Raw genomic sequence first — 27,404 nt, forward strand, 5'->3', positions numbered from 1 at the left:
CAGAGGTGTGTGCAGCACATGTCACACTTGGATGATAGTATTAAAACTGTAGGCTAATAGCGCTATAAGTGAGATAAAATAGCTGGGTAATTTCATGGCCCATAAAACGCTGACAGTTCGTTTATTTGGAGTTAATTGAAATTACACCTTTTTTTTCCTACTGACCCGGCCCTTAATAATTAGGTTGTCTGGAAATTGGACAGAAATGTGCAGCGTGTTCTTGAGTAGCAATACAGCCGTGTCAATAAATCACTTGTTTTCAGTCGATCGGGCATTAAGGGCTGTGGCACAATGTAAATGGCTTTGTCTGAGTCTACATTTAATCGTTAATTCCCTTAATCTAACTGTTAATGTAAGAACATTATAAAAATGAATATAGGTATAGTAACCAGCATTGGATATAAGTGCCTTTAGCTGCAAGGGATGCCATAAGAATCTCTCTGGGGGCCCCATGTAATATTCTAAATAGTCCCAAGCATTGGTTTTAGGGCACTGGCAATGAAGAGGACCCTATGGGGCAAATTCACTAAGATTCGTTGTTGCGCCAGAGTCCGCTTCGCCGCACTTCGCCAGCGTATTTTCGTCAGCGCTACGCAAATTCACTAAAATCCGAAGTTGCGCTCAGGGGAAGCATATGGTCGAAAAGTTGCGCTAGCGTTATTTTGCCAAGCAAAGTTACGCTAGCGATGGTTAATTTGCATACGGCGCCAAATTCAAGTTACAATGGAGGAATATGTAGCATCACTACACAAGCCTGGGAAACCTTCAAAACAGCAAATAAAATTTTTATTTTGCCCTACACATGTGCCCACTGTATAGTTAAGTTGCCATGAGTTAGGAAATGTAGGGGGGAAGGAGGGGAGCCCCAAATAAAATTTAAATCTTTTTCAGCCTATCACCCATAAAAAAAGAAAAAACGCCAGCGTTTTTTGGGATTTAGAAAAATGTTCAACTTTTCTTGAAGCAATCCCTATCTACTCTATTGCACTTCGCCTGGTCTGAGGTGGCGAAGGAAATCTGGCGTAAAAGATAGCGTTCAGAATAATTTGCACGTCAGTGAATTTGTGTAGTTACGTCCATTGCACAAATTCGCCAGGTGTAAGGGTGTGAAGTAACACTAGCGAATTTACACTAGCAAATTAACAAAAATGAGATTCGCTAGCGCATTCACGCTGGCGTTAGGCGCTTCATCGTTTAGTGAATTTGCCCCCATATATCTACCATAACACCTTAAAGCAGTGATCCCCAACCAGTGGCTTGTTAGCAACATGTTGCTCTCCAACCCCTTACATGTTGCTCCCAGTGGCCTCAAACCAAGCGCTTATTTTTGAATTACTGACTTGGAGGCAAGATTTTGTAGCATAAAAATCACATATTCTGCCAAACAGAGTCTTAAGTAGGTTGACAGTCCACATAGGGGCTACTAAATTCCCAATCACAGCACTTATTTGGAACAAGAACATTTTTCATGCTAACATTGCTCCCCAACTTCTTTAACATTAGAATATTGCTCATGGGTTCAAAGGGTTGGGTATCCCTGCCCTAAAGGATAAGTAAACCTTTAAAATAAGTGAATGTAAAATGAATGAGGGTGCTATTCTAAGCACTTTTGGCATTTACATTCATTATTTATTTAGTTTTAATTCCAAGATATTAAGGGATACATGTACTGTTAATATGAATGAATTTTGTCACAACAGCGTCACCCGCTGACCACCAAGTAGTCAAGGAAGTTGTCAGGAGAAAGAAAGAGGCTGCTCTGATGTTCTTCTGCTTAAGAAAAAAATTAGAAACGTTTCTCAAATCTTTCCTAAGAAGAAGAACATCAGAGCGGCCTCTTTCTTTCTCCTGACAACAAAGCCCTTTTCCTGGCTGTGGTCCATACAATAGGCAGGTGTCACCCCACTAATTCTTCTTGATGGAGCACAGGACTGTCCTTGCTTACTAGACCTGACTATTTTACACCCCTGAAGTGTACTATCACAACAACTGGCATTCAATAAGGGTTCTTAGCTTACATCCTGGTCTTAGACTAACATTACAGTGAAGTCCAAAAAGAGAGAAAAATCTTCCTTGTATTATGTAACCTATGAAGAGGAAAAGGTCACAAGATTCCTGGGTCAGTAGGAGAAACCACTTCCCACACGGCATAGATGACAAAATTGGGACTTCCAGAGCAGCAGGGTTCAAGAACCGTTTATAAATACAATAGATCTTGCACAAAAGACCGATAAAAATGGTCCAATTGTTTTGTCAGAGATTCTGCAATTGCCAGTCTTTTCAGTAAATGAGGAGAAGAATACTTTGTAGACCAAGAGTTATGACAATCTATCCATGGCATCTTCTCATGTTTGTCTACCATCTACTTACTGGTAACCAGGCACCCAAAAGGCTAATGCAGCTCTTTCATGCAAACAAATGAAAACTGATACAGAACAAGTTGCCCAAGCAGAGGCCTTTTAATAATGAAACAAGCTTACAACATAGTAGTGTTACCAGTGAAGTCACATAGATCTGTAGTGAGAATGACTCAACATACTCAACAAGGGTGAAAGTAAAGTCTCAGGTTTGTTGGAGGACAGTTAACACATCAACATGCTTAATTCATGTACAGAAATATGTCAGAGAGAAAGCCAAGCAGAAGGGATAGTATTTGTCTTTACAAACACACCCACAAATACTGGTGCTCTAACATTGTCACATAAGAGACACACAAACCGAACACCCCAACCGACCTGGTGGAAACTCAGCAGATTGCATCAATAAGTGCTAGTGATGTGCGGGTTGACAAAAATTGGACTGGCACCTCCATTTGTAGACCTGCGCCAAACCAACCCATCTCTGACATCACAAAAGGGGAGTGCACCTATAAATGGAAGTTGCTAGAGCTAACAGCTGGCATTGTAAGATCTCGGTTGGGGGGGAGTGAAGAAGAGCTCAACCCAAACCCGTCCACGACCTGTGTATGTAAATCAGCGCAAGCCCGTCCGACCCATGGCTTGACACCTGGGTCCTGTGGATGTTGGGCCAGTCCGCACATCACTAATAGGCACACCTGACCTACACCCAATGAATCAATGCAAATTCTATTTGAAAAGAACACTCTGGAGGTGATGCAACCCCCATTGTGCACATTAAAGTTGCTTTTTCTTCTTGCCCATCCCAGCCAATGATGTAAAGGGGAGGGGCTAGATGAAGCAAGTTGCAAAGACTAGTCTAGATAAAGTGAGTTGTGGGGGTGGTTCAAGATGAAGTGGATCGGAATTCAATGAGTAGGCAGTTTTGTGGACATACAGGGGAAAGGGGATTGGGGCTGTGAAGGAGGGCGAGGGGCCAAACAACTAGGGATTACAAATTTAGCAGCCCCAGCTTTGGTTGGTTTTTACTGGCTAAACCTGTACGATTAAGTTGTATGATTTTAATCAGTTGTACAAACGTGATACATGGAAGACCCAGACAAACAACACAGAAATACAGTTTGCTACAAGTGACAATTGTTTTTTTATTACATGAAGAACACTTGCCAGATTTATCAGATTATCAGTGCATTCTCAGCTGTTAAAATGACATTTAGGGGCATATTTATTATGCTGTGTAAAACGAATTCGCAGAAAAAAACGGTGTCAAAATCTGTGTAAAATATTGCATGGTGTGTGTGACTTATCACAAAGCAAACGCAAGATTTGCATGGACAAGATTCAATTCGAGGAGAAAAAACTTTTCTCCAAATTCAGTTCCAGTTTTTCAGAATTAAGTGAAGGTCCCATGTATAAAGCAGCACTGTTGGAGATTCATTTGATTTTCTATATTTATTGATAAAATAGATATCTTGATGGTCCTGTGTCAACTGCATTAAGTGAAGGTCAATTAGAACATGGCTCCTGATTGGTCCCCATATGCACTTTTTGTTGGCATATGTCCAATGGTGATAGAGTTTCAACTGTGAAGTTAAAGACTGGGGGATGGAAAGTGGAAGAGGCAAGGGAATAATAAAATGGAAATAAAGGAGAGATTTAACGGGACTGAGAAATATGGATGAAATAAAATTAAATTATTTTAAAAATGTCGATTATTTGATTAGAATGGAGTCTTTGGGAGATGACCTTCCCATAATCCGGAGCTTTCTGGATAATGTTGGCACTTAACCATCAACTGAAGGTTTATTGAACAGAAAATGTACTTTTTTGTACACTGGATGGATGAGGCAAATCATATGATAGTGAGAAGATAGTCCAACAAAACCAGTTTCCAGATGGCTTGAGATGAAAGGATAAGAAGTTAGTGTCCTCCAATGGAAGCTTCTCGGAGATATCTATAGCCCTTTTCCTGGCTGTGTTTCTGGATAATGGATCCCATACCTGTAGCAATATCTGTGTTGTGTAGACATCTGCTCTATAGGAAGGTTCAGGCATGGGAAACAGGTCTTGGTTCTCCAGAGAAAAACATTTATTAAATTTGAAAGTCAAAAGAAACTGACAACAGGACCTCTGGTTTTGTGACTGACTATCTATGTTTCTATTGGATAGGAAGGGCTTGAGTCAACCCAAGATCACAGTGCAATCTATGGAGTCCATGGTTGTGCTGGGGGTCAAAGGACTGATCTAGAACCAAAACAGTGAAGCCCTTTCTAAAATGTAAAACAAATATAAACCTCTCCCCTGCTTCCCCTACTGCAGGTTTAGGTTAACAATCGTTCTTCTCAATTAAACTCCCCAATACAGAATGCTGGGAATTAATGGTGTGTGCTTGAAATAACTTGTTTAACAGCGTGCAAACGACTGCATGAAATAAATGAATCTCTAAACACAACCGGTTTCCACTCGGAGGGTTTTTCTATGGCGCAATATTCCACAGCTCATAAACTTTTTCCGACACTGACGGTAATTGCTGCCTCATCAACACAAGAGGAGTAAAACCCTTAAGGCAATTGTGTTTTTTTTTTCTCCAGCTATGTGTCTGTATATTATCCTATTTGTTCCACTTGTTAATTCCAATACTTGTTATATTATCATTATCATGAAAATTAATTTGTAAGGGTTTTACATTTCTGTTTCATTATGTGACTAATGCAGACGAGTAGAAGGCAGTCGAAGACTTCAGAGCATCTCGTTTTTTGTTATTAAAGCTTTTATTGGAAAATGTGTTTTTGTTTGTTGTTCATTTCTCCCAGAAACCTTTTAATTTTTATTAAGTCTTAAGTATTATAGTATTTTGTTTAATGCTGTGCACAGGTACCTCCAGATTGAAGATCCAAATGCCACCATTCTTTGTTTTTCCATTGTATTTGTCAACAAAGGACAAACACCATGTATCAAACAACATCTCAGTTTTCTCAAAGGCTGGCTGGTCACATTCACTATTAGGGGCAAATTCACTAAAGGACGAATCGCCTAACGCTAGCGTTAATTCACTAGCGTAGCGCATTTTCGTTAATTCGCTGATTCATTAACGGACGCTTGGGGAAATTTGCTAGTGTTACTTTGCACCCTTACGCCTGGCGAATTTGTGCAACGGATGTAACTCCGAAAATTCACAGTCGCGTGCATTTTTCTGAACGCTACCTTTTACGCCAGACTTCCTTCGCCACCTCAGACCAGGCGAAGTGCAATAGAGTAGATAGGGATTGCTTCAAAAAAAGTTAAAAATTTTTCTAGGTCCCAAAAAACGCTGGCTGAAAAAGATCGAAAAATTTTTTCCTTCCCCCCCTACATTTCCTAACTCATGGCACCTTAACTATACAGTGGGCACATGTGTAGGGCAAAATAAAAATTTTATTTGTTGTTTTGAAGGTTTCCCAGACTTGTGTAGTGCTGCTACATATACCTCCATTGTAACTTGAATTTGGCGCCGTATGCAAATTAATCATCGCTAGCGTAACTTCGCTTTGCTTGGCGAATTAACGCTAGGAAGTTAGGATGCTTCCCCTGAGCGCAACTTCGGATTTTAGTGTATTTGCGCAGCACTGGCGAAAATACGCCTGTCGAAGTGCAGCGAAGCGGACGCTGGCGCAACTATGAATCTTAGTGAATTTGCCCCTTAGCATCTCCATTAGCCCCCTATTGTGTTATAACCCAGTAACATAAAGCTTGAAGGCAATGTAGTCTAATTGTAAAGGGGTTATGTACTTATCTTCCATGGGAGGCATGACCAGCAAAGTAGATCCTTATATGGAACTAGCAGGGAAAGCTTGTTTACACCAGATTTGATGGAGGTTTGGACACCTCTAAGCGAAACTGGTCCTGTTATCTCCCGTTGAGTGTAATGTCAGCCCAAGACCCACCAGTACTGGCACTTTCAGGTGGTTCGGAAGACCTCCATTGTGAATTCTTGCCCTCCAGTCATTGACTAGTGGTTCAGATGACAAGGCAATGTGTCCTCTTGTGCTAACTGGCATTAACTATAATGGAAAGATAACATTGCAGGAACAGGTGGGTTGGGCCAGAAAAAATGTACCACCCAGAAGCAGCAAGGAGAAACTGGGATCATTCAAATGTAAAAAGAGTTGGGGAGCAATAGAAGCATGAAAAAAGTCCTTAGGATGCCAAATAAGGGCTTTGATTGGCCATTTGGTAACCCCTATGTGGGCTGGCAGCCTATAGGAGGCTCTGTTTTTTTATACAACCAAAACTTGCTTCCAAGCCTGGAATTCAAAAATAAGCACCTGCTTTGAGGCCACTGAGAGCAACATCCAAGGGTTTGGTGAGCAACATAGGGTAGACTAACCAATTCCAATGGTGGGTCAGGTGCACAAGTCCTCAACCTTCAGCTGGGGGAGGTTATATACAATTTTTCTTTTCAAAATGACAAGCTGGCACAAGACACGACAAAATAAACAAAAGTGATACAGTCTTATACATTAAATATTTAAAGAAACATCTCATAAAGGTTAAGGCTTGTTATGTTATCTTATCTAGCAATAAATTGGTCCTCCGCAGCAGTTCAGGCTTGGAGCACGCACAGAATTATTTTATAACAAAATCTGGCTCTTCTCATGTGCCAATCCTGACCTGCCACAGAGGACTGCTGTTAACAAGGAGGAAGACTAATCCATCATGCCAAAAATTACCTTGCGGAGATGTATTTTGGCCTGGAGTATGGGGAAAGCAGTTTTGAGGAGTGTGATGAAGTTGGCACAGGCAGTGGCTTTACTTGTCCTTTAATTAACTTAGCAACAAGGAGTCTGGAAGTCAGGATGGAAGTTTTAATAAGAAAGGGATAGAACCCTCACAGTTCCTCTGTTTTTTTGGATGCCAGACTCAGTGACCCCAACTATAGAATTTTCAGTTTCAGGTTGGAAATCGACAGGCTAATAATTAAATACACACTATTATAATTGAAGGTTGCTTGGAATCACTTTATTTAAACATACTAAAGTTCTAAAAGTTAAATTAAAAGTGAACTTCCCTTTTTAATAAGGGAGTGACGTCCTCTGTATTTTGAATAAAGCTTAGAAGACAACAAAAACAGGGATGGACTCAATTTATAAAGCATTATTTGCAAACCAAGCAGATATTCTATTTCCTTCAACATGGGTGGTGCACTAAAGAACATTTTGCTCCTCTGATGGTATATAATGATGCCAATGCCAGCTATTGAGCTACTCCCCCACTCTTCTGGATACTTTGAAAGACAAGTAAAGAAATACTGACGTGAACTTTCCATATTCCAGGCACAAGACATTTTATTGAATTATATTTCGTTGGATATCACCATGCATATAATATCGTCCAATTCAAGTAGCGAATAGCAGGCGGCCTAATCAGTCTGCAGCAAGCTGTCAACACACATCTCCATTTCTCACCACGGAACCCACATATAAACACTCTATGGATTGTGTAACATGTCTGTTGGAACACTCCTGTGAAACCATCATTCTAAATGGGGACAGTAGATTTGCTTGGTAGAAAAGACAATTCATTTAGATTTAATGAGAAATGTCAACAGGAATAGTTGGAAATAAATATCAACCACAAGGGGGAAAAAAAGCCCCTCTCAGTTACACTTAAGCAGGAGAATATTGGACAACATCCCAGGCGTATTCTCTATTACGCTCCTAAATGTTTAGCTAGCCTAAATGTGTGTTATAAGAAGCCGGGGTATTAAAATACAAAAATGTTAGCACTCAATTCAGCTGTCATTCTGGGCCACGTGCCCTCAATTTTAGAGGCAAAGGTTGGTCAAGAAAAAATGAACAGCTTTCCTGACTTTGGGGAATCTATTGGAAGTGCCATGTACGCTGGGCTGGTTCCAGGCTCTTTGCAGACCATCTGCTGTAAATAAAATTAAGATGCAGACTAGCTCCCAGACTCTCCCTGTCTGGCCTCTGGCTTAGTAAGCAAATGAGCCTTGGTCTGTAGGTATAAGGCTGCCAGCTGGAAGCTCCTTTCAGAAAGAGAAGATCTCTGAGTGCACCTGTGTACTATTGCACTCATCTTCTATATTGTAGGGTCTCTTAGTAGTACAATGGTTACTCACCACATCAAAGAAGTGGCCCAGGGGCACCGCCCTGGGCCCTCAGCACAAGGGGCGGATAAATCATCATGATGATTAAGTGTTTGGAACACGAAACGCGTCAGGCTATTTTGAGACAATAAACTTTTTCACTTTTTGAACATCTGCCTGGTGGAAGTTTTTGCCCTTGAGTGCCTGCTTCCATTCGAGATTTCGTACTATTGCACTTATGTCACATTTCAACTTCTTGGTGTTATCAAGTTGGTTAAACAAATGACCAATCCATAGCAATGCCCTCTGTATAAACACACCACTCCATTGCCCCAGTTGCAGGTTTTGAGATGAGCACCTCATTGTATAGATTAACATTCTATTTTGTGCTCTGTTGGAGCAGGTTCCTTAATTGGAATGTTTGCTTTAACCTTGCCATGTGGGTTCCTAAAGCTGGCCATAGATGTACAGATTTTCAACAGATCCAATCCACATCGTGAGACCAAGATCTTCTGAGAACCATCGTACGAACGTTCGAACTGTCCATCAACTAAAACGACCAATTTACCAGGAAAACAAAGGGGAGCTGCCTGCTTGGCCCTGCAAACATCCATAGATTGTACTGGGACCGACAAAGATTTTTTAACCTGGCCGATCAATTTCCTGGCAGATGTCGGACGAAAAATCGTAAGATGTACGATCGTTTGAATCCCACTAACCGCACGATAATTTGACGAATCGGTCGGGCTGCGCTGAAATCGGTCGTTTCGCAAAGAAGAATCGTCGCGTCTATGGGGGCCTTAATGAAGCACAAATCTTGTTTTCTTACCCTCATACATCTGTGGCTACTCAGACATTTATACTTTAACTGGATGGCTTTAGTCACTATATGTAAAGTAAAAGAGTATCCCTTTTCCCCCCTGGTTGCTCCTTTTTGCATACTTGGTAAATGATGACAACACAGTAGGTCTGTTATGGTAGCAACAAAACTGTGGGTTCCGGCAAATGCCAGAGGGGCTGCTGTAAGATGCCATAGAAAGTCACTATTTAGTGGGCTGGTGGAAGGCTATTTGGGCCTCTCTGTAATTGGAACACCAGGCCCTATTTTGACTCCCAGTCCAGACCTGGTAAGATATAGATTATATTAAGGTAAAAGTAGAATAATACCCAAATTATCGAAAAAAAATATGAAGAATGAAAAACTCATGAGGGACAACTGTACCACTGATGTATGTGATGCTCAGTAGCTATTGTGTTGAAACATGACCAGTTGTCAATTTGTTGCCATCCAGGTTTTATTGGGGTTCAACGGCTAACAATCTGTAGTGTTCTTTTGGGAAAAAGGAGAGGAATGGCCAATTTAAGGCTTAAGAGATGCCAAAAACCCCTCCAGCAATCCAACGCGAGGCATCAATGTTTATATAAAACGCATATAAAAACACAGTGTGCTATGCATAAGTAGTCAGTACAATGGCCCTATAAAATAAAAAAACATCAGAGGACTCATCGTTTTATAGCTGCTCTCAGTTTAGCAGACCTCACACGTGGGTTTTCTAATACATCTTCTTACTGGGGTGTGAGCACTTTTTTTTGGAGTCAAAGTTGAACTAGACTGTGACATTTGGAATTCTTCCTCCTCAAACTCTTTGCTGTTTCTCTGCCCTTGCCTTATTTTATGCCTGGCTGCTAAATTTGGCTTATCGGCCATGTCTATTCCATGGAGGAATCTCTTGACGATTCGGTCTTCAAGGGAATGGAAAGAAATAGCAACAAGCCTTCCACCGGGCCTAAGGAACTTCTCTGTGGTGCTTAGCCCTGCATAAAGTTCATTGAGTTCATTGTTTACAAAGATGTAGAGAGCCTGGAAAGTTGTAGTCGCCACATTTGCTGGGCCTTAAAGAAGATCTGCCCGGGCATGAATCGAGGCACCTGAGAATAAGAAGAAATGTAAAATATTAAAGGCAAAATGCTAACTTGAAATACTTTATCAAATATAATGAGCTTAGATGCAAAGCCTGGTAGCACCAAACACAGTCAATTTCCCAAGAAATTAGAAAAAAAAACATTCAATCTAAGATGCAGATTCAGCCCCTTTAGACCAAGTCAGCAGTATATTGGCACATGTATAGGGCCGCACATCATGATGTGATCGTTGGACAGAGTCCAAATGATTAGATCAGCTTGACCTGGCCCTGTACATGGGTGGGCAAATCTGGTAAGATCTACCTATTTGGTGACCTTGCTAAGTGAGCAGATCTTGACATCTATGGCCAGCTTCAATGCCTTTTTTGTTACGTGTTGCACAAAACGGGAGCTATATCTTAAAGGATAAACAATCAATGGCAAAATGGGATATGGGAAGCTATAACTTGGCACTCCTGCCTGGCCCAAAACATTTTTGGGGTGTTTACATCCCCTTTAATGACTGAAGCCACAATAGGAACATTAAGGGGCCCATTTACTTAGCTCTAGTGAAGGAATAGAATAAAAAAAACGTTGAATTTCGAATGGTTTTTTTGGCTACTTCGACCATCAAATTTGCTACTTCGACCTTCGACTACGACTCGAATGATTCAAACTAAAAATCGTTCGAATATTCCACCATTCGATAGTCGAAGTACTGTATCTTTAAAAAAACCTTCGACCCCCTAGTTCGCCACCTAAAACCTACCGAAGTCAATGTTAGCCTATGGGGAAGGTCCCCATAGGCTTTGCAATCGTTTGGTCGAAGAAAAATCGTTCGTTCGATCGATTAAAATCCTTCGAAATTAATCGGTCTATCGAACAATTTTTCGTTCGATCGAACTATTTGCAGTAAATTCTTTCGTCTTTGATATTCAAAGTCGACAGATTTACATTCGACAGTCGAATATCGAGGGTTAATTAACCCTCGATATTCGAGCCTAGGTAAATCTGCCCCCTAGTGTTTGCCCAAATAAAAGATAATTAATTTGGTGCATTTGTACAATTTACTCATATGCCTTATATTGATTTGGTCAGATATTAAAAGGCCACTGTGTTCAACTGGAAGTACATATGTAAACTACATGTATCATCTCGATAGTAGGGCAAATTTATGCATGAACCACAACACTGATTCTCCCAATACACACACATGAACTAGATATGTGACATCAGACAACCATCTTACAGACATGTCTGTTTTCACAACAGGGAAGGTTAGAAGTGTCCATGCTACCATAATTTTAACAAATCAGATGCTACATAAATTCCTCTACAAGCCAATTTACAGTCGTAAAATGCCATGTTATGGAGAATAATTTCTACATCACAGTTTTGCTTATAAATTTTCTAAAATATGGACTGAATAATCCCCATAAATAAGGTCTCTAATGAGCTCATCATCCAGATGGTAGGAAGAATCACTGTGATCTGATCAGCCTTTGGCAAAACCAATGGATCCTAATATGAACCTATGTAGGTCCATCAGGATAGGACTTCATCAATGGCCCACTGCAGTCCTTGTTTGCAAACCTGCCCAACAGACACCTGGAAGATCCAACAAGGTTTACTAATAACTAGGTAACATGCTTAGAGTATTACTGTTAGTGCCCTAGGCCTACATGATAGCATTGGGAATCCCATAATTGGGATTTATATATAATTATAGGCAGCTATACAGAATTTCTCTAGATGCGTTCTTTTGTGCATAGTAGGTGGGTTGCATACAGCGAACTACAAGTTTGCCTGTGTGAAGAGGTATATAATCTTAAATTAAATCTCATAAGAAATCCAGCTTTCCTACCATATATGTCAAACCTACAGGCCTATAATTGAGGCCATAACTCTTTTTAAAAATTGTAATTACATTAGCTTTTTTCCAAATTAGTTGCCCGAGGAGTCAGATAAAGTATAAAGTAACTTGCCTAAACATAAGCGCTCTGGGTTTAAGTACCATGGCCTGTGTTAGCAACCGACAATTAGGATGTGATAAACAATCTGTTCTACTACATGGTTAGTCCTTTAACACTTTCTCATTGTCTATTTTCAAATGGATCCACACTCTCAAACTACAGAGTTTTACTGTTGATTTACTTTTTGGGATTAGTCTTTGCAAGTGAAGCAATCAGTTCCTCATTTTCTAGTGTTGCCTTCTTTAGTGCTGCTTACAATGCTAATATTTTTAGGTATTAAAAATGTGTCTTGGCACTCTAAAGGGGTCTCTCTCTGTATGATTTATTTCATAGCACATCTTCCTAATTGCAAGTGCCACATTCTCCTAATTGCAAGTGAATTTACAGATTTCTGGAGCAGAAGTCTGGGTGCTTCTTAGTGCTGCTTAATGCATCCCCTTTCTACACAGTTAATTCATTTTCAACAAAGGCAGTCCTGTGGCATTACCTTCCCAACTTTCCTAAAACTGGGAGGACAGTCCTAAATCAGGGACAACAAATGAAGTGCATCTTAATGGGGAGTGGGCAGGGGCTCAGACAGATTATGGTGCATGTCCAAACATGACAGAGCATGACTGAACATGACTGGGGTGGGTTTTTTAATGTCAAAGATTGCAAAAGATTAAAGTCCTGTTATTACCCTTTTATTATGGGAACATATTTAATAATACCATGACAAATCTACAAACCAGTTGTGGATGAAAAAAGCATTATTATATTGAGGGATGCTCTGTTCCTGAACAGGTTAAAGTCCCAGAATTATATGGATATTTCATGCCACGGATCAAATGTGCAGAGCAAATAGCCTGATGCTAATTCACCAAAGAAAATCATATTACAAGTTAAACAGAATCTCGCAGGGTAATAAAACAATATGATAATAGAGAAGAATTTGTATTCAGCTGGCAAGATGGATTTCATTCATAAAAACTCGGTGTGCTTCTGGCTAGATGAATGATTTGAAATCCCAGAGAGAGAAATTAACATTTCCCATCGTAGAAGACTGTAGAGCCCTGCTTCTTTTCCCCCCTTTGTTTAACCATTTAAGAACCAGCATGGTCCAACCAAGCATTGTGAAAGCTTCAAGCCCGGCAGGAATGGTTAAGCATCTGGTAAGATTTCCCAGTTAAACTGCACTGGAATTTTTTTTAAGCTCGAGGATGAAATTGTCAACGTGCCGTGGCTGTCAATGCGATGCATGAAAATCCCCAGAGTGAGAGTGGTGGAGTTTAAAAATTAATTCATCTCTCGCACCTGTTTGCAGGAATCTGGCTAGTGAATTTGCATTGCATTTAATAAGTCTCTCTGACGCATTTCATGTCCTTTTGTGTAGGCTGATTAATACAGTGTTGAATTCTCACCAATCTAAAATTCAAGTGATATTACAATTTTCTAACTGTTAATTAAAGTCCATGAACCTAGCTATAACTGGCTTTACATATTTAGGTTGTAGTAAAGGACACGGGGAGGGGGAAAAAAAGCCTCAATGAACATCATCATAAAGTTTTAATATGAAAGCTGTTGCTTTGGCTTTAAATTTAACAACCGCCCTCTTCTTTAATAACCCTTTCTCAATGGGGTTTTTAATTTGATAAACCAATCATCGAAATGCTGCAAGGTACAATTAAGCTTCTAGCCTTAGTTTTGTGCCTGAACTGCGAAATTAGGATCTGAGTAATAAAGGCAAACCTTGAAATGAGACTGTTGAACAATGACTACTAAGGAAATTAGTAATGATAATGGCTTATATTTAGAGGCCTAGACCCAAGGCTGTCACACCTGTTAGTGTGACCCATCAACTGTGTATGGTTTGAAGATATTCACATAGCAGCATAGGCACAATACCAATCTACCTGTGACAATGCATTGATATCCCTAAAATATTCAGCAAGGACTGATTTGAGAAACTACGGTATACCGTAGGAGTGGAATCCAATCTGACCCAATTTGGAGGCCGAAGCTGAGACCAATTAGGCTATAAAATAGAGATGAATGTTTATATCTGTTTCAGATACCCTTATGGTACGTTTTGTGAATACCATAGTTGCTGTAGTTAATCCACCAGTGCTACTGTTTGGATATCTATGAACCGGGCACACTTGATGGGTCATGCTAAGAGCTGGGAGAGCCTTGGGACTCAGCCACTGAACACTTATTACTACCTATTTCTTTGTAGTCATCCTTCAACAATCTCATTTCTGCCGAAATGAGATTGTTGAAGGATGACTACAAAGAAATGGTCTTGTTTCAGGCTGAAATGAGACCGTTGAAGAATGACCACAGCGAAAATAGGTAATGACAATGGATTATTTTTAAGCAAGTGCCACCAACAGTGTCTTGATGTCCACAAGGTACTAGAGGTGATTGATCATTGAACCAATCAACTTGTGATGCTGCATTGGTAGCCGTAATGAAAGGGGGGTCCTTGTGTCATGCTGGCACTATAGAGTGTATTCTATAGGCCCCTTGTATATACATTCAAAGCCCAAATGAAAGCCATTTAAAACTGGCCAGATCTTCTATACTCCTTATAAACTTGGTCGTTCTTCTCTAAAAACTATTTCAATAATGTCCCTCAGTTGTTCTTCTCAGAACACTATTTCAAATAATGTCCCTTGGACACCAAAACTGCACTTTCCATCCTTGACTTTACCCCATTTAAAAGAGGAGAATATCTTGCTGAACCTTGCTGCCAAGTGACATTGCTTGCTACATATAACTTCTAGGCCTTTCTCCATCAAGGATTCATCTCTCTTAAGTGCAAACCATACATTTTTCAGCAATGAATGTCATCTGCCTCATTGGAGCACAAATCCCATATTACCTTCAATGACCTCCTGCAAGTTATTAAATAAAAGCATAGAACCATATGGCATATCTTTTAGACTCCTAGCTATACCTTGTTCATAGCCTTTCATGGCCAGTTCTCTAGCCACGAAAAAACTGCCCCACCAAGAATAAAACACTTTAGTTTAGCACACAGACGCGTGTATGTTCACCACAGTAGCGTAGACTACATATACTTCAATACCACTGTCCAACATGCTACTAACTACAGCATCATCAACGTATTTACATAATTTAACATTATGGGGCACATTTACTTTGCTCGATTGAAGGAATAGAATAAAAAAAACTTCGAATTTCGAATGTTTTTTTTGGCTACTTCGACCATCGAATTGGCAACTTCGACCTTAGACTACGACTTCGAATCGAACGATTCAAACTAAAAATCGTTCGAATATTCGACCATTCGATAGCCGAAGTACTGTCTCTTTAAAAAAAAAACTTCGACCCCCTACTTCGCCACCTAAAACCTACCGAGGTGCAATGTTAGCCTATGGGGAAGGTTCCCATAGGCTTTCCTATGTTTTTTTTGGTCGTAGAAAATTTTTTGATCGATGGATTAAAATCCTTCGAATTGCGGTAAATACTTCGACTTCGATATTCGAAGTCGAAGGATTTACATTCGGCAGTCGAATATCGAAGGTTAATCAACCCTCGATATTCGACAATATGTAAATCTGCCCCTATCTGTCCGAAATAAACCATGCTGATTACTACATAAAAATGGCCTTTTTTAGGACATGATCTTAAATGTGATCTCTTAATAAACCTACAAATAGCTTTCCTACTGTAGATGTCAAACCTACAGGTCTCTAATTGCCAGGCTGATGCCCTAAACTCTTTTTAAATGTTGTAATCACATTAGCTTTTCTCCAATTTAGTTTAGTTAGTCTGAGGAGTCTGATAATGTCATAAAAAGTAACCTGGCTAAACATAAGGTGTAATTACCATGACCTGTGTTAGCCACTGACAATTAAGATGTGAAAACAACACTGTTAGTCATGTAACACATGGTCCATTTTCAAATTGATCCACACTCTCAAACTGCCTATTTTTACTGCTGAGATATATATTTGGTATTGGTCTTTGCAGGTGAATCGATCAGTTCCTCATTTGTATTTTTGAGTGTTGCCTTCAACACTAATACATGTAGGCATTAGAAATGTGTCTTGAAACTCTTAAGGGGTCTCTCTGTATGGTTTAAATGCTCTCTTCATCCTCTACTGAATTAAGCAACATAGGTTGTCCCTTACTGTTTTTACATGCCTCTTTTCTGGATATTATTTATGGATGCATGACTTTTCCCGGGACAGTTTAAAAGTGACTTCAAGAAAAAATGTGTTGAAAGTCAGTGTCTAAGTAACAGGGGCATGTTGTACTGGCTACTACCTACCCAAGATGTGAATGTTTGTGTTTGAAGTTGGAACAATACAATATGCTTTACATAGACTTTGATTGGAAACAAAGATTTGTCACCACCATTTATGTAGAGGAAAATGTTGGCTAGATAAGCTTTATATATATATATATATATATATATATATCTTATCCTGCCTTGTGGCAGATTCCGTTGGTTTTGTTATTAGACCCCTCTAACTCCATTTTCCATCTCATTCTGTATTCCCTGGTATCACCGTCTCCTTTTCCAAACAGAAAGACATTCTATCTTACAGCACTTTTTTGGTTCAAGATTATGGTTGCAAAATGTGTGCAGCGCTCTCTTTACCTCATAACCAAATTACAGATATATACAAAAAAAATGTATCAGTCGCTATGCTACAGTTGCTAGATAACTCAGGGAAGAAAATGTGCTCACGCCAAATTTCTTCTTATTTGGCTTTTCATATTTGATCCCCCCAATGGGCCAAAACAGGTCATGGAACTCCAGGCTGACTTCGAATAACTTCATATTTACAAAAGAGGGGACATTTTTATTTATAATACATGTGATGAAAAGGACAGCACTGATTATAATGGATGACATTACTATTTATGAAAATATAATTTAATATTCGTGGCTCTTGTGTATTATAAGGGGGTATTTTACAGGTTCTTTTTTAGTGATGGATGAATATGTCCCCTATTCGCGAAACTGTGAAAAATTTGCGAAACTGCGAAAAATTTGCGAAATGCATTGAAGTCAATGGGCACCAAAATAATTTTGACGCATGACAATTTTCACACGAGCAGTAATTTTTATACGCACGAGTATTTTGTTCAAATGCATTAGTCAATGGGCGTCTGAATAATTTTGATGCGCAGCAATTTTGATGCGCAAAATTTTTTCTTGTCGCAGCAAACTTTTTCGCCACAGTGTTGCGAATTTATTTACGGCAAAACGCTGAAATTCGCCGCAAATCCATGCCTGCCGAATGTATTCGCCCATCACTAGTTTATTTATGTCGCTTGTATTATTACTGTGCTGAGAAATATTTTGAAGCTTTTAAAAGAAGTAAAATGTGCAGTTTTTAACACCAGAACAGTTTTTATGTGGGTATAATTTTACTACAAATATAGGTGGGAAAATAGCTGCAAAATTGTCGGCACTGATGGATTTGAAGCGCTTCTCTGTGATAAGAAAATAGCTGATGTAAGACAGTTTGCAAACATTATTTAGCGGTGAGTAATACAGACGTTATGTAACACTGGCTTTCACCCACACATTCTACATACCCAGATGCGAAACTGAACCAACAGCTTGGATGACCCAAGTTAGGCTAAAAACTGGGGTTTTTTTTACTGCTAGTTTTTATTTTTTAGATATAGCTACAGTAACTTACAGGATCCCCAGCAACTGTCATTTTCTCATAATGTGCAGTGATAATAATAGGGGTACAAAGAGAGAAAGAGCAGATAAATAGGGTAAGGTACCTTTCCTTCAATACCAGTATGGCTGCTAATGCATACCATACTATTAATGGATATAGTGGTGATCTAGTAAATATGCTATAAATCCTGTTTGAAGAAAAGCTATGGCTCAAATTCCTCTTGTAAACAAAAGGAGTTTTTATTAAAAACATAAATATATTTTTAGAAGTTGTTATATTTTTGCAAAACAAAAAGGGACTCTGGTGGCCATAGCTCTTTATAATTTGCCTTTATGTTGTGCTTTGTCTTTTGATTTAAATTAACTGAACCTCAGGAAATGAAAAGATGAATGTGGCCTTGGAGAATGCTTGCTGGTTTTCCATGTTACAATAAAGGTTTACAGGTCATGTATTATTACATGCAGAGAGATTGTTAGGATATTTTTTCTTCATACTTTAGCCGTGTTGCAGTTAGGTTTGCCATGCCATGGTGGCTACCATCCAGGCATGATGGTACAAAGTATAATTTTGACACCAAGGGGGTTGGTTATTTATTAAGGAGGAAGTTGTGTTTTCCACAAACATTTGAGTTTCCGAGTAATTTTTTTTGGTCAAAAGTCACATTTATTATACCCCAACAATGGAAATAGCTCGAATCCGAAAGAAACCCATCTAAAACCTGTTGAGGTCATGTAGGAGTCAATGGCAGAGGTCCCTTGAACCATTTGAAGATGTAAATAGCCTTCATGATGTTCAAGGAATCTGGCCAAAAACTCGATCAATTAGAGCAATTTGAGTTTTTTCCTGCCGAAAGTTTGGGTTGTTTTTCCATTCAAGTTTTTTTTTTTAATTAGAAACCATTCTAGTCGTGAGTTCATTCGAGTTAATTTGAGGTATACAAAACTCTAAAATTCGATCTTTAATAAATAACCCCCCCCCCCCAAGAGTCATTTATGACCACAAGTAGGAGTGCAGTTATACTACAAGGGACACAAATGTTACGTGTTTTGAAGTTTAGTTATATTTTCATCCAAGTATAGTTGTGTTGATCACCATTGTCAGAAAAAACAGGGGGAATCCAGGCACTCAAAAAACTCAACAAGGCCCACCAAAAATAGTATAAAAAATATATTATTTATTATAGATTCATTTAAAAAAGGAAAAGTATCTCCACTGGCCTTACGCATTTCGTTCCCCCTGGGGACTTAATCACTGATCGCCATTGTGTTCATTTTGCAAAACCCTGATGGTAGGTGGTAGTTCCACGGCTCCCAGATGTCTATATCAATAGACGAAGCAGACCTGGACCTAAAAGTATCACATGTGAATGTTTTTTTTAACACAGTGTGCCAGAAATGTTGTCCAGACTTCAAAAATATGCAATTGGGAAATCTATATAACCTGGCTTAAAAGTATATAGTAGACTCACCACACTGAATGCACATGCTCCAGAAAAGTCTATAATCCACCATAGAGCCAAAATGGGCTGGCACAAAACTATGATTAGTGTCCCAGAATGGCATGAAATGCGTAAGGCTGTTTGGCTGATGTAAATATTTGCACAATAAATACATTTTAAGCAGCAATCTTCTGACTCAGATCTGGTTTTGTGCCAATACATTTTATCGCTATTGTGGAGGATGGACTTCCCCACTTCAAAAATATTACTCACAATTTGAACGCAATTGGTAGAACAAAACACACACAGTGGAATTAATTTTGAAATAAAATTCTGTGGGTAAAAAAACATGCTGATTTTATGTCTAAAGATGTCGCTTTTCCCATCGCGCTTAGTTAATAAATGCCCCTTGCCAAGTTTTAGTTGGTTTATGTCTTAAAATAGAAAAATGAAACAGGGAAGGTGGAAAATGTAGAACAAGGCAAAGATGGCGATCTAGATAAGGTTTTCTTCCAAAATCCAAAAACATACAGACAGATTAAATGGTTTCTAATAAAACTGCCTCTAGTTTATGTGAACGTGATAGGAACCTTAGATTGTAAGCTCCACTGGAGAAGGGGCTGGTGGGAATGATGTGTAACCTCTGTACAGCGCTACAGAATATGTCAGTGCTGTATCAATATTGCAACATGAAGCACAATAGCCTAAACTGCATCTGTCAGCCCTGGCCTTCAAACAACAAAAGAAGGCTCATGTTAATGAGCAGCTCAATCAGCCCACAGTTAAGTGTAAGAAGACAAATGACAATTGTTAGGCAAATATTATGACAGCTTGTATTACACAATGTGAGATACATCCCAGTGTATTGATGTTGTTGTGGGAGCAACACTCGTCACTCAACAGCACCCAGCTAACAGAGTCTCCATCTGATTCCGCATGAAAACCATAGGGCGCTAAGATTTTTTTCTTTGGAATTCAAGAAAGAAACGCGGAGGAACGGGAGATGAAAGGGAAACTCGCTGGAAGTTCATTGAGCCTTTGTGTAGGTTAATGTGCTGAAATGTAGATAGGGCTCTTATCAAGCTGCTCATTCTGCAGCAATTCACTGGAGATGCTTGTACATGACAGCTGATAAGGACAGAGGGATAAAAACAACACGTTAAAGTAATCACTTCAGGCTTGTTCTACATAAGTGTCTCCGCCAGTGACAAACAGTGCACATTGTTCTGCTGCATTTATCAACTTCGGGACATTGCCTTCGCTTGTTACATTCCATTTTTCTCCTGCAGAATGTTTATACAGTATATGCAAGGAAAACCTCTGCTGACCTGTATTTACGCTTTCTCTGTGCAGGGTTATAGAGTTGTATGGGTTCATTTCTGCTACAACTATGCCTGTATTGTTACATATTAAGCCACATTCCCAGTGATGGCAGACTGTCCCCCCTTGATCTTTTTGCCGTAACCCTGGTGACTATATATAAGGTTGCGGAACATTTGGTTATCAGACCAGAGAACATCAGTCAAAACATCCTTCCCTGCCTGTAGACTCTTCCCGTTTATATGAATGGTAACATGCTGGGTCAAATAGCAGTTGCACCCAAGGTGACTGCTCATCAACATTGGGTCCAACTACCCAGGGTCAGACTGGGCCAGTGGGACACTGGAAAAAATCCAGATGGGCCCTGGTCTTTTGTGGGCCCCGCCAGCCCAGACCTGCTCCTTGTGTCTCTCCCTGACCTCCTCTTCAGGCCCTGACCACCCTGCATCTTGCAGAAGGAAAGGAATGCTCAGGGAATGGGGGCCATTGGAAGGGGGTTGCGTCTTGGGCAGGGGCCTTTGGGAGGGGTTTGCACCTGATGCAGGGGGCCATAGGAGGGGATTGCGCCTGGGGCTTGGAGGCGTCGGAGTGTGTTGCACCTTGGGCGGGGGAGGCCGTCAGAGTGTGTAGGGGGGGTTTGTGGGGGGCCCAAGCTACAACATTTTACATTAAGACTTCAGAGACAGGGCTGCTTCTCTTGTTTCTGCCACTGAGCCAGCAAAGCTAATTCCACCTCTTCGAGCTTAAATCTAATCTCCAACTGGGGCAGGGCTGGAACTAGCGGTAGCCAGAAGAGGTACATGCCTAAAGGTGGCCATACAAGGGCCGATAAAATCTGCCGTCTCGGCAGTTTATTGGCCCGTGTATGGGGCCCCCCGACGGGCTCCCCCGATCGAGATCTGGCTGGAAGTCGGGCAGATCTTGATCGGATGGGACAAAAAATCCCGTCAGATCGCGGCCGCATCTATTCGTTGATGCGGTCCCGCGATCCGACCGCCCATTACTATTCTTTAGGATCCCATCGTTGTGCCCTAGGGCCCACGATCGGATCAGCCCAATATTGCCCACCTTAAGGTGGGCATATTGGTGAGAGATCCGCTCGTTTGGCGACATCGCCAAACGAGCGGATCTCTCCGTGTATGGCCACCTTAAGACACAATGGTGAGAGGACACTAGAAACATTCTTATTCTTCCTGCCTACCCCTAGTTAGGCTTTCAGTAACTCTGGGACAATGGTACCTCACAGGGGAGACATCATAGAGGGCGGGAGCTTGCCTTGGGGTGCCCTTGCCATTTTGCCTGGCACTGGAGGGTGGCAATATTGCTATTGCACAATGCACAACTAAAAAATCCCCATTTCCAGTTTTTTTTTTTTTTTTTTTTTAAATCTACCCAGGGTGGCTAGTTTGATCTTTATCAGAACCTCCAAACTAGGAATGTGTTTTATGCATTACAACCACCTAGCCATATCCATATCCTTAAAGACTATTTAATATATCTAAAAATAGAAGACCAACTGCTCTTGAAAATACTAATAAAGGATGACTGAGGACCCTACTTCTATGAATGCATATTAAATCTTCCACCAATGTTTGTCTTTAAATGTAAAATTTGATCTAGATAATATAAATATTTATGGGATCGATTAACTGAAAAGCTTGTGAACTGGTCTTTTTAATATAAGGAGATTTCCAAAATATAGGGGTTTGGCCCTAATTTATAGTCAACATAACCTGAGTTTGTTGCAACCTAATTCCAGCTAACCGTATAATGCACTTGGTTTCCATTATGAATCAATGATTGCTAAGACACTGGCTACTGCACTGAGATTAATTAGTACTCTTTTTCCATCAACTTTGACGCCGGAAATTGTTTTCCCATTTCACTAATGTGAAAGCAAGTTGGAACGGCAGCGCAGAGATCATGACCGCAAAGACAAAAGGGACCGGCAGCAATTATCGAATGTGCAACGCAAGAGCACATTCAGGCTTCCTACTAGGAAACCCTGAGTTTGTAACTCCCATAGAGACGAGCACAAGCATGGAAAATGGATAAGGAACATCGACAAAAGTTTGCAGCATGGGAATAAAAAATCCCTGCCAGACACGTCAGAAAACACAACGTGCCCGACAAGGTGACCTGAGCATTTTCCCAGCCACAAAAGAAAAAAACAAATTGGAACAAGAAACAGCAGTTTGGGTTATGATGCGGCAACAGCCAATCACAATTGCAGTTGTTATCTGATCACCACCTCCTGACAACTGTTAACTGAATGAATAGACATATTCCCCTACTGGCTCCCACTGTAGGCCTTCAGACTTTAACCTGTTAGAGGAAGGTTCAGCTATAACAGAGAAATATTTTAATGTATATTCCACCCAATGTAGCTCATTGGATTTCAAAGTATTCAGAAGAGACCAAGAAATATGTTCAACCACTTGGTCCATCAGGAGTCATTTTAGAGTGACCATCATCCTACCAGACCTTCGTCCTGTCAGGGCCCGAAGGCTCAAGTTGGAGTTTATGGACCAAGGAGGAAGCAGCAGGTTCCAAACACAGTTCACGGTATCCAAGGGGTTAAGAAGTAGAGCAGTCAATCCAGGCAATTCAGGCAGCAAGGTTCTTAGTCGATATAACAGGCCGAGGTCAAGATCAGGAATCAAGGTTAAAAGTAATATAACCCATCCAGGAACACAATAAGTAGAATCTATTATCTGTAGGCCTTTTAGCGTCCTTTTATAGGCAAATTTTCACGACAAAACGTACTTGATGACATCAAGCGCCACATGCTGATGTTGCACTTTAACGACACGCGTTTTGATGCCGGCGTCATGATGCCACTCCCAGTTTGACGCATCGGCGTCCAACATCGCACGTCGTTCCCCTGGGCGCTGTCATTTTGGAAAAGAAGCCGACGTAGTAAGGAACGCCGACGAGTTCTCCTTACAAGTCCATCCAGACAGAGAATTTGTACTAGTGCCTCTTATCGATCAACAATGAAGGTCAACTTATAGTCATGAATGAATGGTATCTAAATAGATGGCTAAATATTCAATGGACAAGAGTAATTTAACAGAATAAGCCCATGAATGAACTGGCACCAGATACTGAGCATTGCACCACCATATTCTTCCAGTCTTGCAGGTTTCCCTGCCAGGATTAGGCGAGTAGGCGTGAAGTACAGAACTTTTTCAAAAACCCCTATACATCGCATGCACCTTGAATGGTACCCCAAGCTGTGGTGAACGGTACCCCAGACGGATGCTCCTCTTTTTCAGGTAAACACCTATAATCACTGAAACGTCTTAGTGCCCCCTAGTGATTTTATGGTAGCCTATTGGCCTGTGTATATAAACCATTATATCTTTTTGAGCTAGTTAAAAATTTATGGGCATGTTGATGCCATCTTCACCTAATGGGTACCTGTAGGTCTGGGACCAACGATTATATCCACAAGGGTCCAAATCAGCCATTGATCCACTTGTTTGGCATCATCACCAGTCAAGCAGATCTTTACATGCATGAAAAGCTAAAGAGGACTCGTAATTCCTTGTACAGCTTTAAAATAAAGTTAGCGTCAGAGAATATACATCGTATTGATGTTTTACCTGGTTTAACAGATACATTCCAGCATGGGTTGGAGATCAGGAATGCTCAACTCCCAAAAAAAAAATTTCAGCAGGAAAAAATAGTTAGATTGTGGGGTGAACTAATGAAACATTTCCTACTGCAAAATCAGAAATAGATAACCAAATATATGGGAGAAACTGATTTATGGACCATCCCCCTACAGATCGTGAGTCCCTTTTACATATGGGCCTCACCTTAGTATGTGTTAGTATCATCTCAAGAACCATGTTTGGTAGGTCTAAAAAAATAATGAGTCATATATCAGCTGGTGGAGAATGCATGTTCCTCTTTGAATTTTAAATAATTGAAGACGTCAGTTGAATGCCATGAGAAGCATGAACCATGCATGCAACAGGAATGCTAAGAGGATGGAATGATCAAACATCCCCTTTCAGCCTGTAACTCCATATTCCGCCCTGGCAGGCATATAGGAGAAATCAATTCATGCACAATCTATTATTAAACTAATCAGCAAAGATAGCGAAACAAAGAAACTGATGCCTCCATCAGAAGGAGAGAACGGCTTAAATCCTGCATGATTTTTTCAGGACAAATAGATCCCTCTGGGACTGAACGGATTAATATATTTTTTTTTTTCAGACACAGTTCAGAATTAATGAGGATACCTGTAACAATGCTGGCTAGCTGCTGAGTTCTGGTGATGGGGTATATGCTACGTGCTTGAACGATAGCTGAAGCTATTTTCTTGGCGAGTCTCTCCTCCCCGTATGTTTTCAGGATGGACGCAAGCGCCTGTTGATCTAAGGCATTCACAATATCAGCAGCGGTGGGCATGTCAGGGTACCTACGCACAAGGATAGCCAATTAGTTCACTGACGTCAGACTTCATTGACGAGAGGTGAAGTTTCTCGGCGCCGAGACAAGAAGCCAAGCGCACGCTCTTCACAGGTGTGTGTGTGTGTGCGCCTTGGAAATTTTAAGCTAACTCAAAGCTGTCGGAAAAAAACGGAAAAAGCTCTCTGCTTTTAAATCACCACCCGTTATGTCAATTTCTGTTCCTGCGCTGACAAAAACTTCCCGGGCAGTTTCACCGCATCTATTTTAAACTTAGTTTAGCTACACTAATGTATGCTTTCTGCATCGCTAAAAAAGTACCTGTCTGTAACCAAGCAATCAATGAAAAAAAAAACATACCTTAAAGGGAACCTGTCACCCTAAAAATATTTCCAAATTCTTTTCTGTTGTGTTAGTCATACAAAATAAACTATACTTACACTACATAAATGATTTACATTTTGTTTCATTCAGTCTTGGAATTACACACTCACAGAAAGTGGGCAGCCGCCATTTTGCAAACACTGTTAATAACACAAGCTTTGAATCATACCAGAATCTTATTTATGTTCCAGATAGGGTTGCCACCTTTTCTGGAAAAAAATACTGGCCTTCCTATATATTTATCTTTTTTCAATATTAATAACATTGAGATCAGCCATCATTTTTACCAGCCAGGCCGGTAGATGGCAACCCTAGTTCCAGAGTGGGTGACCTGATGCCCATTCCCATAGACTGGCTACATAATTAGAGGTAGAATGGAAAGTGAAAGTAATTGTCTGCCCTGCCTCTATGCCTGAGCCTTAGATGCGGGGCAGGCAATATATGATTGACAGCTGAGATGTTTGAATACCTTTACAGTACATGTAAATATGTTTTAATTAAAAAAGGATTTTGGCTTTGTGTTTTATTTGCAAAGTAGTTTTATATTATACAACTGTGTATGTGTTTAGTTTTAGAGTCTAAATGTGCCTCCAATTTGGTAGGCATTTATTATTATACAGATGTCTACAGTTACCTTTCAGAAATAAATTTGCACCCATTTCGGTGCCTCTTGCCATCCCAAGTACAGCACTGCCCTCGGCCTATACACAGGGTTAATCTCCAATTCCTACTTGGGGTAAAGCAACCACCTGCAGCTGGGTTGTATACAACAATACTGCATGTTAAACAACATAATCAGATTGCTGTGGGTGGAATTTAATTACTCCCTTTCCTTCCTCTATTATTCAGCAGATTCTAATGTGGGAGGAGAAAATGTGAAGGAAACTTGTTTTTTGGTAATAGTTACGGTGATTTGCTCACAGGTGGGTGGCAAAATGCTGTGAAATACCTTTGCATTGACAATTGAGCTGCAGGTGCACCTGCGGATCAGGCGATTATCATTTAGAGATGTTTCCAGATACCAACAGGGTCAGCACATTCACTAGTTTCCCACATGTCCAATGTTGAACCAGACAGTATGGCCTCTCTTTGGGCTGTTTGGTTCAATATTGCCTCAGTGGTCTGAAACCTGTACAAAAATCTGCCCCCAATGACCACCCATGACTTCACCGCCACACTAATGAACCCTACTACCCCTAACACGAAAGCCTCGCCCCCTAACATTACAGCCTTTGTCCCTATGTCTGGTTTCTGGCAAAAGTAGCCACCCTAACTGTCAGCGCAAAGATATTTTCCAGCATTTTGCCACCCAGTTGTAAGCTACAAATCAAGTTGGCTAAAAAACACCCCATGTGCCTTTAACCAAAAGGTTGCAGTAAAAATTTATTACGTTTCTAGCTAGACAATTATTTCCAGATGATAGACCCAAATACTTTGGTCATCTAACAATAAAGTGGTCTGTCTAGAGTAGGACTCAGGAAAAACAGTATATAATACCGTGTAAACCACTGGCACAATAATAATAAAATATATAAAATCGAATATAAAAATATATCATTTCAGTGTCCCCGCTGCTGAGTGGCAAAACATCTATGTCTATAAATTCCATTATTACGTGCTAGGGGAAATCTGTTTGAGGCACTTGCTTTTAGAAACAAAACTTGGTTTATGGACTATTTTTGTTATGTTTGCAGCCTACACACTGGAGGAGGAATTAAAGATAACATTTATTACACATTCTCTGTTCTCAGCATATGAAGGAAAAGTGGGAGGAGGTTTTCTTTAATCCAAACTTTATAATTGGACTTTGACTTCTGCTTGCCTTTCTCTCAATTTGCGCTTTCCACAACAGTTGTCTTCATTTAT

The 27,404-nt window shown here is 40.3% G+C and overlaps 1 pseudogene; it reads right to left on the minus strand.

Moving 5' to 3' along the window:
- Nucleotides 1-9,719: 9,719 nt before the first annotated feature.
- LOC121402934 lies at nt 9,720-25,422 on the minus strand (annotated as a pseudogene).
- Between the last annotated feature and the right edge of the window lie 1,982 nt (nt 25,423-27,404).

The sequence above is a fragment of the Xenopus laevis genome, chromosome 4L (assembly GCF_017654675.1).
Source record: "Xenopus laevis strain J_2021 chromosome 4L, Xenopus_laevis_v10.1, whole genome shotgun sequence".
NCBI lineage: Eukaryota > Metazoa > Chordata > Amphibia > Anura > Pipidae > Xenopus > Xenopus laevis.